At 41.4% G+C, this 14,027-nt stretch overlaps 1 pseudogene; it reads right to left on the bottom strand.

The window, feature by feature from the left end:
* Positions 1-1,131: 1,131 nt before the first annotated feature.
* On the bottom strand, positions 1,132-9,520 carry LOC147886873 (UNC93-like protein 1 pseudogene; annotated as a pseudogene).
* Between the last annotated feature and the right edge of the window lie 4,507 nt (positions 9,521-14,027).

A 14,027-nucleotide genomic window follows, 5' to 3' on the forward strand; every position in this document is an offset into this window, starting at 1 on the left:
GGCAAAGTATTGTGCCCATCGGATATGCTTTGCATGGTCGATCGAGCATTAAATACCATTTTTGCCTTAGTGTCATGCACATCCGTAAAAAGACACGCTGCTAGGTGTGTTATCCGATCAAGTACTTATGCGATGGGAATGCCACTTTGCATGTAAGTCAATTCCTCCTAGTTGAAGGTGTGTGCAAAGTATTGTGCCCATCAGATATGCTTTGCATTGTCGATCAAGCATAAAACACCGTTTTTGCCTGTGTCATGCACAACCATATAAAAATACAGCCCTAGGTGTGTTATTCAAACAAGTACTTATCGGATGGGGGCTCCACTTTGCACGCAAGTCCATTTCAACTACGTTGAGGTGCGTGCAAAGTATTGTCATTATTGGATATGCTTTGCATGGTCGATCACGCATTATATACCGTTTTTTCCCTAGTGATATGCACATCCACAAAAAAACACGCCCTTAGGTGTGTTATCTGACCAAGTACTTATCGGATGGGTTTGCCTCTTTGAGAACATTTCAATACCACCTAGGTTGAGGTGTAGGAAAAGTTTTGTGCCCATCGGATATCCTTTGCATGGTCAATCGAGCATTAAATACTATTTTTGCTCTAGTGTCTTGCACATCCGTAAAAAAACACGCTGCTAGGTATGTTATCCGATCAAGTACTTATGGGATGGGCGTGCCACTTTGCATGTAAGTCAATCCCACCTAGTTGAAGGCGTGTGCAAAGTATTGTGCCCATCGGATATGCTTTGCATTGTCGATCAAGCATAAAACACCGTTTTTGCCTTAGTGTCATGCACAACCATGAAAAAACACGGTCCTAGGTGTGTTAATCAAACAAGTACTTATCGGATGGGGGCTCCACTTTGTATGCAAGTCCTTTTCAATTGGATTGAGGTGCGTGCAAAGTATTGTCACCATCATATATGCTTTGCATGGCCGATCACGCATTATACACCGTTTTTCCCCTAGTCATATGCACATCCGCAAAAAAACACGCCCTTAGGTGTGTTATCTGACCAAGTACTTATCGGATGGGTTTGCCTCTTTTAGAAAATTTCAATACCACCTAGTTTGAGCCCCCATTTGATAAGTACTTGCTTGATTAACACACCTAGGACCGTGTTAATCACCCAGAGGCACCTCTAAATCATCTGAATCATCATCGTCCCCACCACCACCCCTCCCAGAGCACTGTGCCATGCATCCCCCACCGCTCTCCCTGCTACTACGCCTGCTACCGTGTCGTGTCGAGCTAGTACACTAGCCACTCGTAGCTGGAGAACCGAGTCTCGACTGCACAGGAGTACACTGATGGCTCTTCGAGACAGGACCTCCTGACGACATGGGGGAAGGGGCATGAGACAGCATGGTAGAAGGGGCATAAGACGGCATGGGGGAAGGGGCATAAGACGGCATGGGAGATGGGCCCGCGCTGTGTAGCTGGTTGGGCTGTGCTGACTCTGCTGGGGTAATCTCAGTTGGTGTGGGGTGGTTTGGAGTCTGTAGTGCCGACTCCTGGGGGGTGTTTAGAGTACCCGTCATATACCCGTATAACTCACCAGGACTAGGAGGGTGCCCTAAAAGGTTATATAAGTCCCTAAAAATAGACTCTCAGAGATCAGGTGAGCCCGAAGAGCTTCCTGGCCACATGATGAACTGGAAAAAAGAAAAAAAGATGATTACTGATGAGCTGAGAAGAAAGGGGAAGGGAAGAAAAGATTACTGTCGAAGCACGTCTATAGACGCGTCTATTTTTGCGTATAACAGTGCATCTATAGATGCGGTTGTCTGTGTCTGCAAACAAGCTAGACGCGCATCTAGATGTGCCTGTAGACGAGGTTTTAGACGCACTCTGAGACACGCCTATAGACGCGCTCCAACAAACGAACTTTTCTAAAAAGTAGAAAAGGACATGCGTTTCTTGGATACGAGAAAGTACAAATCCAAGGAGAGCAAACTTCCCAAAAAGATCAACTGTAAAAAGACTTACCTTGGATAGAGGTATGGAAGGTTCTTCTCCTTTTTCAAAGTTGCTTCTCTTCCTTGTTCACCCTCTTCTCCTTTAAGCTTGGAAGTAAGTGTGGGTGCCTTCCTCTTAAATGTAAGCTTGGAAGTAAGTGTGGGTGCCTTTCTCTTAAGCATCGAAACTGTGGATCTGCTAATAGCAAACCAAGCAAGCTGCGCAAAGTATAAATAATGTGAAGAAAAGCAAAGCGAGCGCTCTTAAAGTAGATTTAAAAGCCGCATCTATAGGCACATCTATACACGCATCTAAATACACAAAGTAGATGCGGTTTGAGACGCGCTTGTAGACACACACCACAGAATAGACAGACGCGGTTTTAGACGCGCCACAGAGTTTAAAATTAAATATTTGAAGAAAAGCAAATTTTTTTGGGTTGTTTTCTTGTAGGATGTCTTCATCTTCACTAAGTAGCTCCAGTGAGGATGAGTCCCTCTGTATCCACCATCGCAAAATGTGGTTGGAGCAAAAAATCAAATGTATGTGTGATCGATGTTGAGGAAACATCTATCATGCACGCAGGATTACATTCAATCACATCTCAAAGTATGGAGAATGGGATGCGACTGTAAACATGGTAAGTGTTAAAGAGTTAAGGTTGATTGAGATACCTATGGGTGTTCATATGTTTGAGTTATGATCCCATTTTAATTTGATACAGGATGCAGTGCCACACCCGCATATGTTGCCCCCTATGCTCGCCGCGAGGAGGCGAAGCGTCGGTGATATGAGATGGGATCTTCAAGAGGAACCGTTACAGATGCATGGAGTGATGGTGATAGTAGCCCTCTACCATTACCTCATGAAGCCGTGGAGGAGGAGGTGTTTGATGATATGGTGTGGGATTTATATGTCCCATCAAGGGAGGGATGATAGCATGGAGCAGGATGATTTTTTTACTGCATCATCGACTTCACTGTTTGAGGGGTGCACATTCTCTGTTCTACGTGCCTCCCTTAAGTTACTAAACTTGCAAACCATCTATGGATGAAGCAATGCAAGTTTGAATGCATTGCTCAAGTAAGCTTTAAAGTCTATTTTGCAAACATGGTGAAGTAGGCTAGTGGGTCAATTACTTGACGAATGCTTTTCCTCATTTATGGTCTTCACGTGCAGGATATTGTGTAAAATGCTTCCAAGGGAGAATCAATTACTGACCTCAAGAGATATGGCAAGGCAACATGTGACCTCTCTTGGAGGATTAGATTACAAGCGCATCCATGCATGTATCAATGGTTGCGTTTTGTTTCGTGGACTACATAAGGATGCAAGAGAGTGCCCTACTTGTGGAGAGGCAAGATATAGAGCAGATCTCAAAACTTTGGACGTGCCTCGTAAGGTTCTGCGACATTTTCCCATAATCCTTCGCATCCAACATATGTTCAAGTGCAAATCCATTGCAGAGCTCATGTCATGGCATTCCTCCCATCGATCAACCGATGGCAAGTGGAGAACTCCCGCAGACTCTCCTGCGTGGAATCATATTGAAGACACATGGCCAAGCTTCAAGGAAGAACCTAGGAGCTTGAGACTTGGATTGGGTATGAACGGTGTGAACCCATTTGGTCTCAAAAGCACCTCTTACAGTGTATGGCCAGTGATATTGGTGAATTATAATCTTCCACCCTCTATGGCTATTAAGAAAGGACATGTTATGCTGTCCCTTCTAATTCCAGGGAAACATAAAGTCAAAAATCTTGATGTTTATTTGGAGCCTTTGATTGACGAGCTAGAGATACTTTGGAGAGGTATCAAGGTGCATGATGTGAGCAGGCCTCTTTCGTCACGAGACTTCAACTGCAAAGCAGTCTTGATGTGGACGATGCATGACTTCCCAGGCTATGGCGTGTGTTCAGGTAAGCATTGCACTTCTAATTATGAATAGGCAAAGGATGTGGCACCCTAAACCCAACTTCAACTCTTAATTGTGTCTATTGTTCACGTCTCACTACATCGGGTTACCATGCATGTCCTGTTTGTGGTCCTTCACTAGTTGCCTCACAGGCAGATGCATTGAATAAGGTCATCTATGATAATCACCATCGATTTCTCCCACCTAATCGTGCTAGATATGTTGCCCCTTGGAATGAAGTCCTCCCACAATGACTCACCGTGGGAGATTGAATGAGAATTTGGGACGGTTCCATGACTCCTCCACCACTTGGCATGAGCCGGTAAGGGTTTGTAACTATTGTGAGCTATATTGGCTGGAAATAAAGATTGCCCGCTAACACTTTATTTTGTTTAGATACTCCATCTTTTATCGTTTACCATATTGGTCCCACGTCAAAATCAATCACCTTCTTGATCCCATGCATATCTTCAAGAATGTGGCATCTACCATTTGGGAGCATTTGAATGGGACACGAGATTCTGTAGGCATAAGGGAGGATCTACGTACCACAGGGAGGATGCATGAAGCTTGGCCACAAGAGAGACCAAATGGGCGTGTTTTTTTATCTCGTGCACCGTGGAGGTTATCAAAGCTAGAGATGGCGATGGTAAAGCATGCTATTACTACAATTCGTACTGCCACTAGATGCATGAGGTGTTTGAAGGGAGCCTTTACAAAGAGCAAGAAAGGAGGTGTAGAGCAATTATATGGCTTGAAATCTAATGATTGGCACAAGATTCTCCAAGTAAGTATTTTATGTGCATAATATCTTTTTCCTTTCAAATTTGTGAGTGAATAATTATAAGCAACTAATCAACCACCTCCTCGTGGGTTCAGTTCATACTGCCTACTAGCATTTCACGTAGTGCATTGAAGGACATGAAAGATTGTATTTACAAGATGGGCGAGCTTGTCATGTACTTTACATGATACAAAATATGATGCATATCAATGCTCCATGCAAGGTGTTCATATTGCTAATATGGTGTACTTTTTCATTTCTAGGTATGTGAGCTCAAAGGAAATAGATCCCACCACACTTGAGAATGCTCGAGTTGTGTCAGTAGAGGTGGTTTGTTTAGTGGAGGAGACATTTCCACGTTCTATTCTCACAAGCCAACTACATCTTATAGTGCATTTGGTGGATGAGATTGCTATATGCGGTACTATACATGCACGATGGTTGTTCTTCCTTGAGCACTTCATGAAGACCTTGAAGGGCTTCGTGAGACAAAATGCAAGACCCGAAGGTAGCATGGCCGAGGGTTGGTTGGTACAAGAGTCACTTGTTTATATTTTTGAGTTTCTTGTTGATGTGGATAGCTCTCTCCCATGACTACGGAGAGATATTGATGAAGACCTAAGGATGACCTCTATTGTGCCTCAAGGGAAAGGACGCAACAAAGTAATAGACACGGAGTTGCATAATAGTATCAACCTCTATTGCGTGCTTAATAGTGATGTGATGAAAAGATGGGTGACAAGATACGAGGATGCAAAGGCAAGAAGACAAGAAGAAAGGGCCCTCTTTCGTACACACCACGGATCTCATGTGCCATACCCTCAGTATCTAAGAGCACTTCCAAAGGATATTCATGTGGATTGGCTACTTGATGAAATGGAGAAAGCAGAGAAAGATGAGGGGATGCATATCTCAATGGAAGAGTGGGAGTATGCTAGGGGATGCATGAGCAAGGTCGGTATATAGAATGTTATGCATAAGTTAGGAGCTTTCAATAATTTAGATTGCTTATTTAATTGATTTTTTCTTGGTGTAGTGCACTATGTTCAATGCTATATGGTGTGAGGGCAAGCATTTTCGAACACAATGGATTGATGATAAGAGAAACACACAAGATTGCGGCATCATTGCTAGCTTTGAGGGACCCAATGGAGCCATGGATGATTATTGTGGCATAATCCAAGATATTATTAAGCTTGACTTTCGATGCTTCTTTGTGTATGTTTTGGATGTAAAGTGGTTTAAGGACGTGGTGGAAAGAGGCCCTAATGCAACAATCAAACACCATGCAAGTGGCTTTGTAACTATTGACTCCACAAAGTTTTGGCAAAGTAGGAAGGACACACTAGTACTACCGCAACAATGTGAATAGGTACTGTGCACACATATAAAAATACTCGCTTTTAAATATTTGATGCAAGGAAAATAACATGGTTGTATTTGTGTTTGAATTAGGTTGTCTATCAACCAATGGTGGATAATAATAGATGGTGGCATGTCATATCTATTATGCCACGTTCCAAAGTGATGTATAGTACATTTACTAATATGGAGCGTATGGAGGATGATCATGGCCATGGACGTGATGATGACCGTGATATGAGAGAGGAGGATGATCATGAGATAGGAGATACAGATATTGAGGCCATTACCCGTGAGGACGAGCCTACCATTGGTGATGCTGATTTCGATGAGCACATGAGTAGCATAAGTAGTAGTGGGTTGAATGTATTTGTAGATCTAAACACTTGTTTGGATTTTGAAGTAGATAGTTTGGCAAGGGTTGATCTCATTGAGAATGAGATTGAACCGTAGCCCATCATTGATGTTGGTAAAACTATTTTACATATTGTCTCATTCTCCTTACCTCACTTAATTCTTATATATGTGGGCTTGCAAAAAAGCATTGATGTTTTTGTTAAAATTATGTGCTTTGGTAATCATGGGCAATGTTTGGAAAGCAACGATGTACACCAAAATCTCACTTTCTGTATTCTCTGTTTTGCATCTAAATATGCGTCTAAATACGCGTCTAATTCCTAGTGTAAACCTGCTAATAGACACGCTAATACACGTGCAAATAGACGTGCTGATAAACGCAATGTTAGACGGGCCCGTATTTTCTCAATGTAGATGTGCAAATAGACGTGTTAATACATGCGCAAATAGACGAGCTGTTAGACGCGCTATTAGATGCGCCCGTAATTTCTCTATTCAAGCAACGCCTATAGACGCGCCCGCTATTTTGTGCGTCTACCTAGCACGTCTATAGTTGCTTTGTGTTGTTGTGGTAAACTCAAAACTTAATTACTACCATCTAAATATTGACCATTAGGTCGAAATAGAACCATTTGGTTCAAATGACAATAGATTGTATTACTTTCTTCTCTAAACTTTGACCATTTGGATAGTTTTGTCACAATCTAATTCTAAAGCCATTTTAAGTTTCAAGAAACCTCTTCTATGAGCATTGACTCCATATATTTATTTATCTTAACATAAAAAATATGCTCTGAAACAAATATTGGAATGAACTACAATGATTGAGATGAAATTTTTTAATTTATCGTAAAAAATAAAGCATATTTTGGTAATTATAAGTAGAGGATGTATTATACATTTCATAGTCATGCATGAATTACTAGTAGCTCTTAAAATGTTAGATCTTATCATTGACTTGGTTTTAATATTTTTTGGTTTGACATGAAAAGCAAAAAAATCAAACCTTTAAACTAGCAATATGTACATTTTTCAAAAAAGTTCAAAAATATACTTAGTTTGTAAATTAGTTCTCTTTAATGTCATTAAAATATTGTAAAATTGATTAAAATTTAAGAGTTTAAAAAAAATCTAGATAACGTGTTACAAACGACAACTCATGGCTCGTTGTCATTTTTCATGACTCGCTATTCAATAGCATTCAAATGCTAAGTGTAGTAGCTTGGTTGGTAAGCGCGAAGCGCTAAGTGCAGTATTTGAATGGATTTTGGTATAGGAAGAATCACATAAAGTGAATTGTAAAATCTAGTAAAAAACCTTGAAATTTTGGGAGAGAAGGTTTTTAATTAGTTATATTTTAGTGAAAAAACCTGCAAAATCTTCAAAAAGACCTTGTAAATTTCGCAGTGGAAGGTTTTTTTATTGGTATCCAAAAATGTTTTTGGTGCACAGGCGTGAATCCAGACCTGCGCAATCGCTAATTAGTCTCTCCCAGACCTGCGCAATCGCTGATTAGTCTCTCACCCAAGGAGAAACCTTTATAAAATAGAAATCAGTGGGCCCTCCTTGCACGAAGAAGGCCTCCAAAAAGTACAAAAGATGCTTAATGATGAATTAATGCAAATTTCTCCTTGGGTTGTCTCCTATGATCCTAAGCTGTGCCTTCTGCTGCCGTAAAACAGAAGCATCTGATCCAAATTTATCCTTTGCTTCGTCCCTAGGAAAGGGTTTACACAACCTGAGACTCTGCTGTGGTCTCTATGGAAACAGTCTCGTCAAACTTTAGAGAAGGGGGAAGCGTTCCCTCTTTCAAATATGGAGGTGGAGAAGGGGTGGTATCCTTTACCCCCAGCGTGACGAGAGCCAGCAACAGTGGGAAGCTGCAGCTCAGGAGGACCCAATTGACGATAAGTTCACCCATATATGACGTGTCGTGAGAATCGAGCTGCTAGGCTACAGCAGCACCCGCGCTTTGGATGCCTTTGTAGAAACCAATGTATCTGCTTAGCATTTGGGGATCGTCTGTGAGAGCTCCTATTATCCAATAGTTGAGAGTCTGGAACATGGAATCCTGCAATCCATAGCAGAAGTAAAGCACGAACGGGCCAAAATATTTCGCTCCAGAGTTCTTGAAATCAAGTTTCGTCAGTTCCTTATGCCTCGAGTAACGAAACTGGTTGGTCAGACTACCGATCCAAATGGCGGTAGAGACGATAGCAACTACCAGAATCCCTGCATAGCCTCGGGCACGCCTGCTTTTGTTGAACTTATCAAGCATGAGCCCTAATCCAATCGATCCGAATATCTCAGCTGCCCAGTAGAAAATGTTGTTAACTCCTCGAGTCCGCACATTGAAGAGCACACCATTGACGTTGTTGAATTGGTAAGTATAGTAGAAATTGCTGGCCCAGCTAGCAGGGACCAAAAGCAGCATCCTCCAATCGAGGAACAGCTTGAGAACCTCCACCAATTCTGAGTTCACATTGGACGATTTGAGCACAAGGATGACACTAGTGCCGTCCTCTCTGATCACCTTCTTGGGCTGGGCAAGGGCAAGTGTGAGGAAGGTGCCGAATACCATGATTATCATGAAGGCTACATAGGTCGAATCGCTGACGTGCCCAAGCTCGTTGTGGTAATTCAATGCGAAGGGGATGAAGCCACCAGCAAGCGCACCCATATAGAAGATCGTAGAGCATAGAGAGATATACATCCCCTTCCGATCCTTGGTAGGATACGATGTCATTATGGCGCCTTGGCCAGACCAGAGGAACCCGGCACCCACACCAAGCAAGGCGCCGGCGGCAACGACGAAGGTCTGCTGGCGATGGTGATTGTAATAGAGGAAGGAACCTACGTACAGAGCATAGAAGCTAGAACCAAAGAAGAGAGTGATATGGGGGCCAAGGATGTTGTAGATACCACCACCGAGGATGCCGGAGACGGCGAAGGTGGTGTAGAGGGCAGTGAGGGCGTTGTTGGCGACACGGGGGTCGACTTGGCCGCTTCCTCCCAAGCCGGTGAGGGAAATGAACATCCCAGGGCAACAGAAGGAGACAATGCCGATAAGGACGATTTGGAAAGAGGCGGTGTAGTAGACGGACTTGAAGGAGGAGAGGAGCGAGGTGGCCATGGTTGCAGGATCTAGTACGAGCTGAACGAGGATGTTATATGGGGGGTTGGCGAGGAAAAATACATTTTGGGCGACGCAATATAAGTTATTTGGGCGACGTTACATAGGGGAGCATAAATTAAATTGAGACAAGCGGCTCTTTTTAAACTCTTCATAATCAAATAGAATCTTTGATCTATCTTAGAGTAACAAAACTAGTGAGCTGTCCATCTAGTATTTTGAGGGAGAGAGAGGGTGTTCTTGCAACTATTTTATGGTGGGCATTAAATTAGAACAAAAAAAGATACACCTTGCTCTCCAAAATTCAGGCTTTGTGAAAGTAGGTCGGACCTGCATCTTTCAGGACCTTCATATCAAAGATGCATATGGCAAGGATATGCTAAGACCTTGATGATGGCATTAACCAACAAGGAACGAGGAACCAAAAAGTTTAAACATGGAATAAGCAAGATCTCCCAAGGTTTGCAGAACTGTGGCATCATGAAATTCACAATGCCCATCATTCCTCTGAAGAATTGTCATCCATGGCTTTAATTTCTTATTGTACATACAACTAAATTTTATTTCATCGGGAATGTCAATTCACTTGATTGGATTAAATGCCTCTTGCCAACATCCCTTACAGCATCCCGTGTAGGAATTGCTAGCAATTTTGGACTCCAACATTGCGTGTCAGGGAGATCATAAATATTCTAGTAATGTTTCTTAGCAAATAAGGGCCGATAATATTATAGCAAATAGAAATAAAGAACATGTGACAAGCCAATAAAACATATAACAAGAAACATTCCACTAGATATTCCTTTACCACCATGTCGATTGCAAATGGCTAGATCCCATTACCTTGCATGAATATTAGTTGAGGTTTGCAAAGTCTCAATGGTGTGTCGAAGGAAGCAAGAAACGTCTGAACAACATGGTTGTCTACATTAGGCCCTTTCTTATTGCAAATACCCATGCACATGCACCCCTATAGATGGCATTACAATTGTCTTTTATGATTCCTCTTTTGCAAAGTTACGTCATGCATATGGCCTCATAATCATCAATTGTACAAGTCTTCTCATATAAAAATCTTATGAGAGTCCCCTTTCACGAGCTTCCATATTCGGGGCGAGTTACAAATCGATCACCTCTTGGATCCCATGCATATCTTTAAGAATGTGCAAACTTCTATTTGGGCACACTTGGTTGGTGACAAAGACACAAGGGGAGTGAGAGAAGACTTGCATGAGATGGGTAGGATGCCTCACTTGTGGACCCAAGAACGTGTGCATAGGACTCAAGAGCGTGGCTCACAACTCAAGAGGGTGGCATCATGGATCCTTTCCAAGGTAGAGGAGGTAACGGTCAAGGCAGATATTGTATCTTTTCGGACACCCACAGGACATATACATTGTCTCAGGGGAGTGTTTACAAAGGACAATAAGCTTAGTGGCCTCAAGTTCCATGATTGGCACAAGGTCTTACAAGTATTCTACATGTTAGCTTGAAAGAAGAGTAGAACTAAGATTGTGATGCTTTCATGTAACTTATATAATTGTGACACATTGTTATAACTCCTTTGTTGCTTGGGTAGTTTATCCTCCCAATTATAGTGAGAGTAATATGCTTATTAAAAGATGTTAGAAAAACTATCTTCAAGATCAGTTGCATTGTCAGGTATGCTTACTATCATATCACCTTCATTATATTTCATACTATTTTAAGTGATTAGTAGAAAATATTGAATCTTATGGGTGCATGTGGAATAGGTGGATCTCACAAAAAGAGATATCTGTATCGAGCATCGAGAGGGCTAAGGTGGACTCCATTGAAGCTGTGTACTTGAGAAGTACTTTCCCTCAAGCATTATGATGACTTGGGTGCACTTGCTTGTACACATAGTTGATGAGGTTGCCATTGCAAGAACCGTTCATAGTCATTGGATGTTTTTCCTTGAATGGTTTATGAAAACTTCAAAGGAATTTGTAAGGCAAAGTGCTATATCCAAAGCAAGCATGGTGGAGGGATGGCTTGTGCAAGAGTCATTAGTATATATCATGGAGTTTCTTGCATCCATGGATCCCGATATTCCACATGGTTGGAACATCAAGGACGATGATTGTGTCATTGCGGAGGTTCCCCAAGGTAAAGGGGTTGAAAGAAAGATGAGCAAAGAGCAAAGAGAGAAATTCAATAAATTTTTTATCCTCAATAGTCTCCTCGGGGAGGTCACTATGTATAAACCCTCTATATCACGTGCGTTCAAGGCCTATATTTAAAGTCCCTTATCTGTAAAAAATTTCATTAATAAAGTGTACCCCTTTTCTATACAAATCTGTAAATTTTTTCCAAAACTATTTTAAATAGTCCCTTATGTATATTTATTTCTGTAAATTTTAGAAATAAAAAAAATCCTTCTGTTGAACTCAGGTGATAGGGTTACATATGATGAGTGACCCCCCCGAGATAGTCTCTGGATGCAAAGATGGGTGGAGAGATATGAAGAGGCTAAATAAAAAAGAATAAATGAGAGGATGAGATTTAGACTCATGCACAGGCGGAGGGTGCCATATCCACTAGACCTTGCTCTTCTTCCTAGACACATGTCCCGTGATTGGCTAAAAGAAGCTCTTCATGAAGCTGAAGATGATGGAGAGAACATAACCGATCAAGAGCGAGAGCTTGCAGTTGGATGTATGCCACATGTAAGTTTTTTACCTTTCTACTTAATTGGGCATCTATAATTACAATAGCTACAAAATGTATCCTCATTGTTTTAATCATGTTCTTTTGTAGTACAGAAAGTACAGTGCATTGTAGTCACATGGACGGCATTTTCATGTGGAACGCATCGATTGAGGGAGAGTCACATATTATTGTGGTGTCATGGCTAACTTTGTACAAGATAGCCGAGCAAGTGCTTTTCTAATACCAATCTTCTCTCCTTGCAGTTAGATTATTGTGGGACCATACGTGACATCTATGAGGTTGATTTTAGACGATCCAGTATTTTCATTCTTGATCTCAAATGGTTTAGATCTATCTACAATGGTCCCAATGCTACAGTCAGGAGAGACAGTAGTGGTTTCTTTGTCATTGACTTCTCCAAACCCTGGACCGATGGAAGTGATACTTTTATTCTTCTAGAGCATTGTGAACACGTACATACTAATGAATTGATTAAAAGCTAATATCTTCTTTTTGAAACAAGTATTGGTAGATATTCATATATATATATTTTTTATACTTAAGCATAAATGAATATAATAACTAGCTCCCAGTTTGTATCTTCAATGTAGGTGGTCTTTCATTCGGATCATTTTGGATCCAAGATGGTGGTACATGGTCCAAGTTGCTCCTTGAAGCAAAACATAATTTTGAAGATAGGAATGTGGGTATGGAGATGCTAGCAAAAGATCCAAATAATGATGCCGATGGATCTAGGGAAGAGGCTAAAGATGAAGATATAGCCCACAAAGAACATGATAATAATGACATTGTAATGGAGGAAGGTCGAGATCACGACTTTGGGGAAGAGGAGGGAGAACTAGAGGATCAAGTCTTAGGTAGACATACAATAGGGGATGATGATGTAGGTGATCAATTATATGTAAACCTTGAGGTAAACATATTTGGCGTGCAACACTTGGCTCAAGACCGAAGCTGTCGATGTAAATGCTACTGATTCATTGTTTTGACATCGACGAGACTTCCTATGTGTAATTTGGCCCTCACATTTTTATAGTGACATTTTGTACATTAATTTGTACTTTAAATTCACTATCAATATATGACTATTTTGATCTCAATTTTGGTGTACATACTCTTATATTTTTTATCTTTCAAATGACCAAACTTGTGGTCCAAAATTATTTTGGCACCCTTGGAAATGACATTCTGTAAAAATGTTGGTATTAAAAAATATACCCAGAAGTTGGTGCAAGCGTCGATGGAAGGGCTGGTAGTAGGACTGGTATGTATGTTGATATAGGGGTCGGTATATACTGACTTCTATACTTACATACATACTAACTACTATACCGACTGATATTTTGACTTTTACACCGACACTTTCCACGCCCGCCAATCGTACTGACAATCTTCGTGCTCGCACCCGCGAAGCATCGGTAGAGAGTGTCGGAAAGAGGTCCGTGTCTTGTAGTGTGATCAACGCATCTCGGGTGACCAAGACGAGAGCAATCAGTAGAACGAAATGAGATCATGCAGTAGCTCGCAATCCGAAGCTCTCCTATCTTCATGAAATGTTCAAGATCCTTCAACTCTTAAGTCGTATTGTTTGTTATCATCAGTCAATGATAATATAAACGTTTAGAGTTTTTGATGGCTTTTGTGATAGAATGCATGCCTCTACCTTGTCTATTCCATGAGTCCACAACCTCTCATTTTCATCTTCAATTGCATGTTCATTGCATTGGTTTCTTAAGAATATTTGTTTGGAATGTGCTTGTGAACTGTTTGCACATTTGTCCCTATATGGTCTTTGGCTAAGTCTCACATGAAG

Source organism: Dipteris shenzhenensis, chromosome 23, assembly GCF_047967505.1.
Source record: "Dipteris shenzhenensis isolate YYH24624 ecotype China chromosome 23, Dip_SZ_1.0, whole genome shotgun sequence".
Classification (NCBI taxonomy): Eukaryota; Viridiplantae; Streptophyta; class Polypodiopsida; order Gleicheniales; family Dipteridaceae; genus Dipteris; species Dipteris shenzhenensis.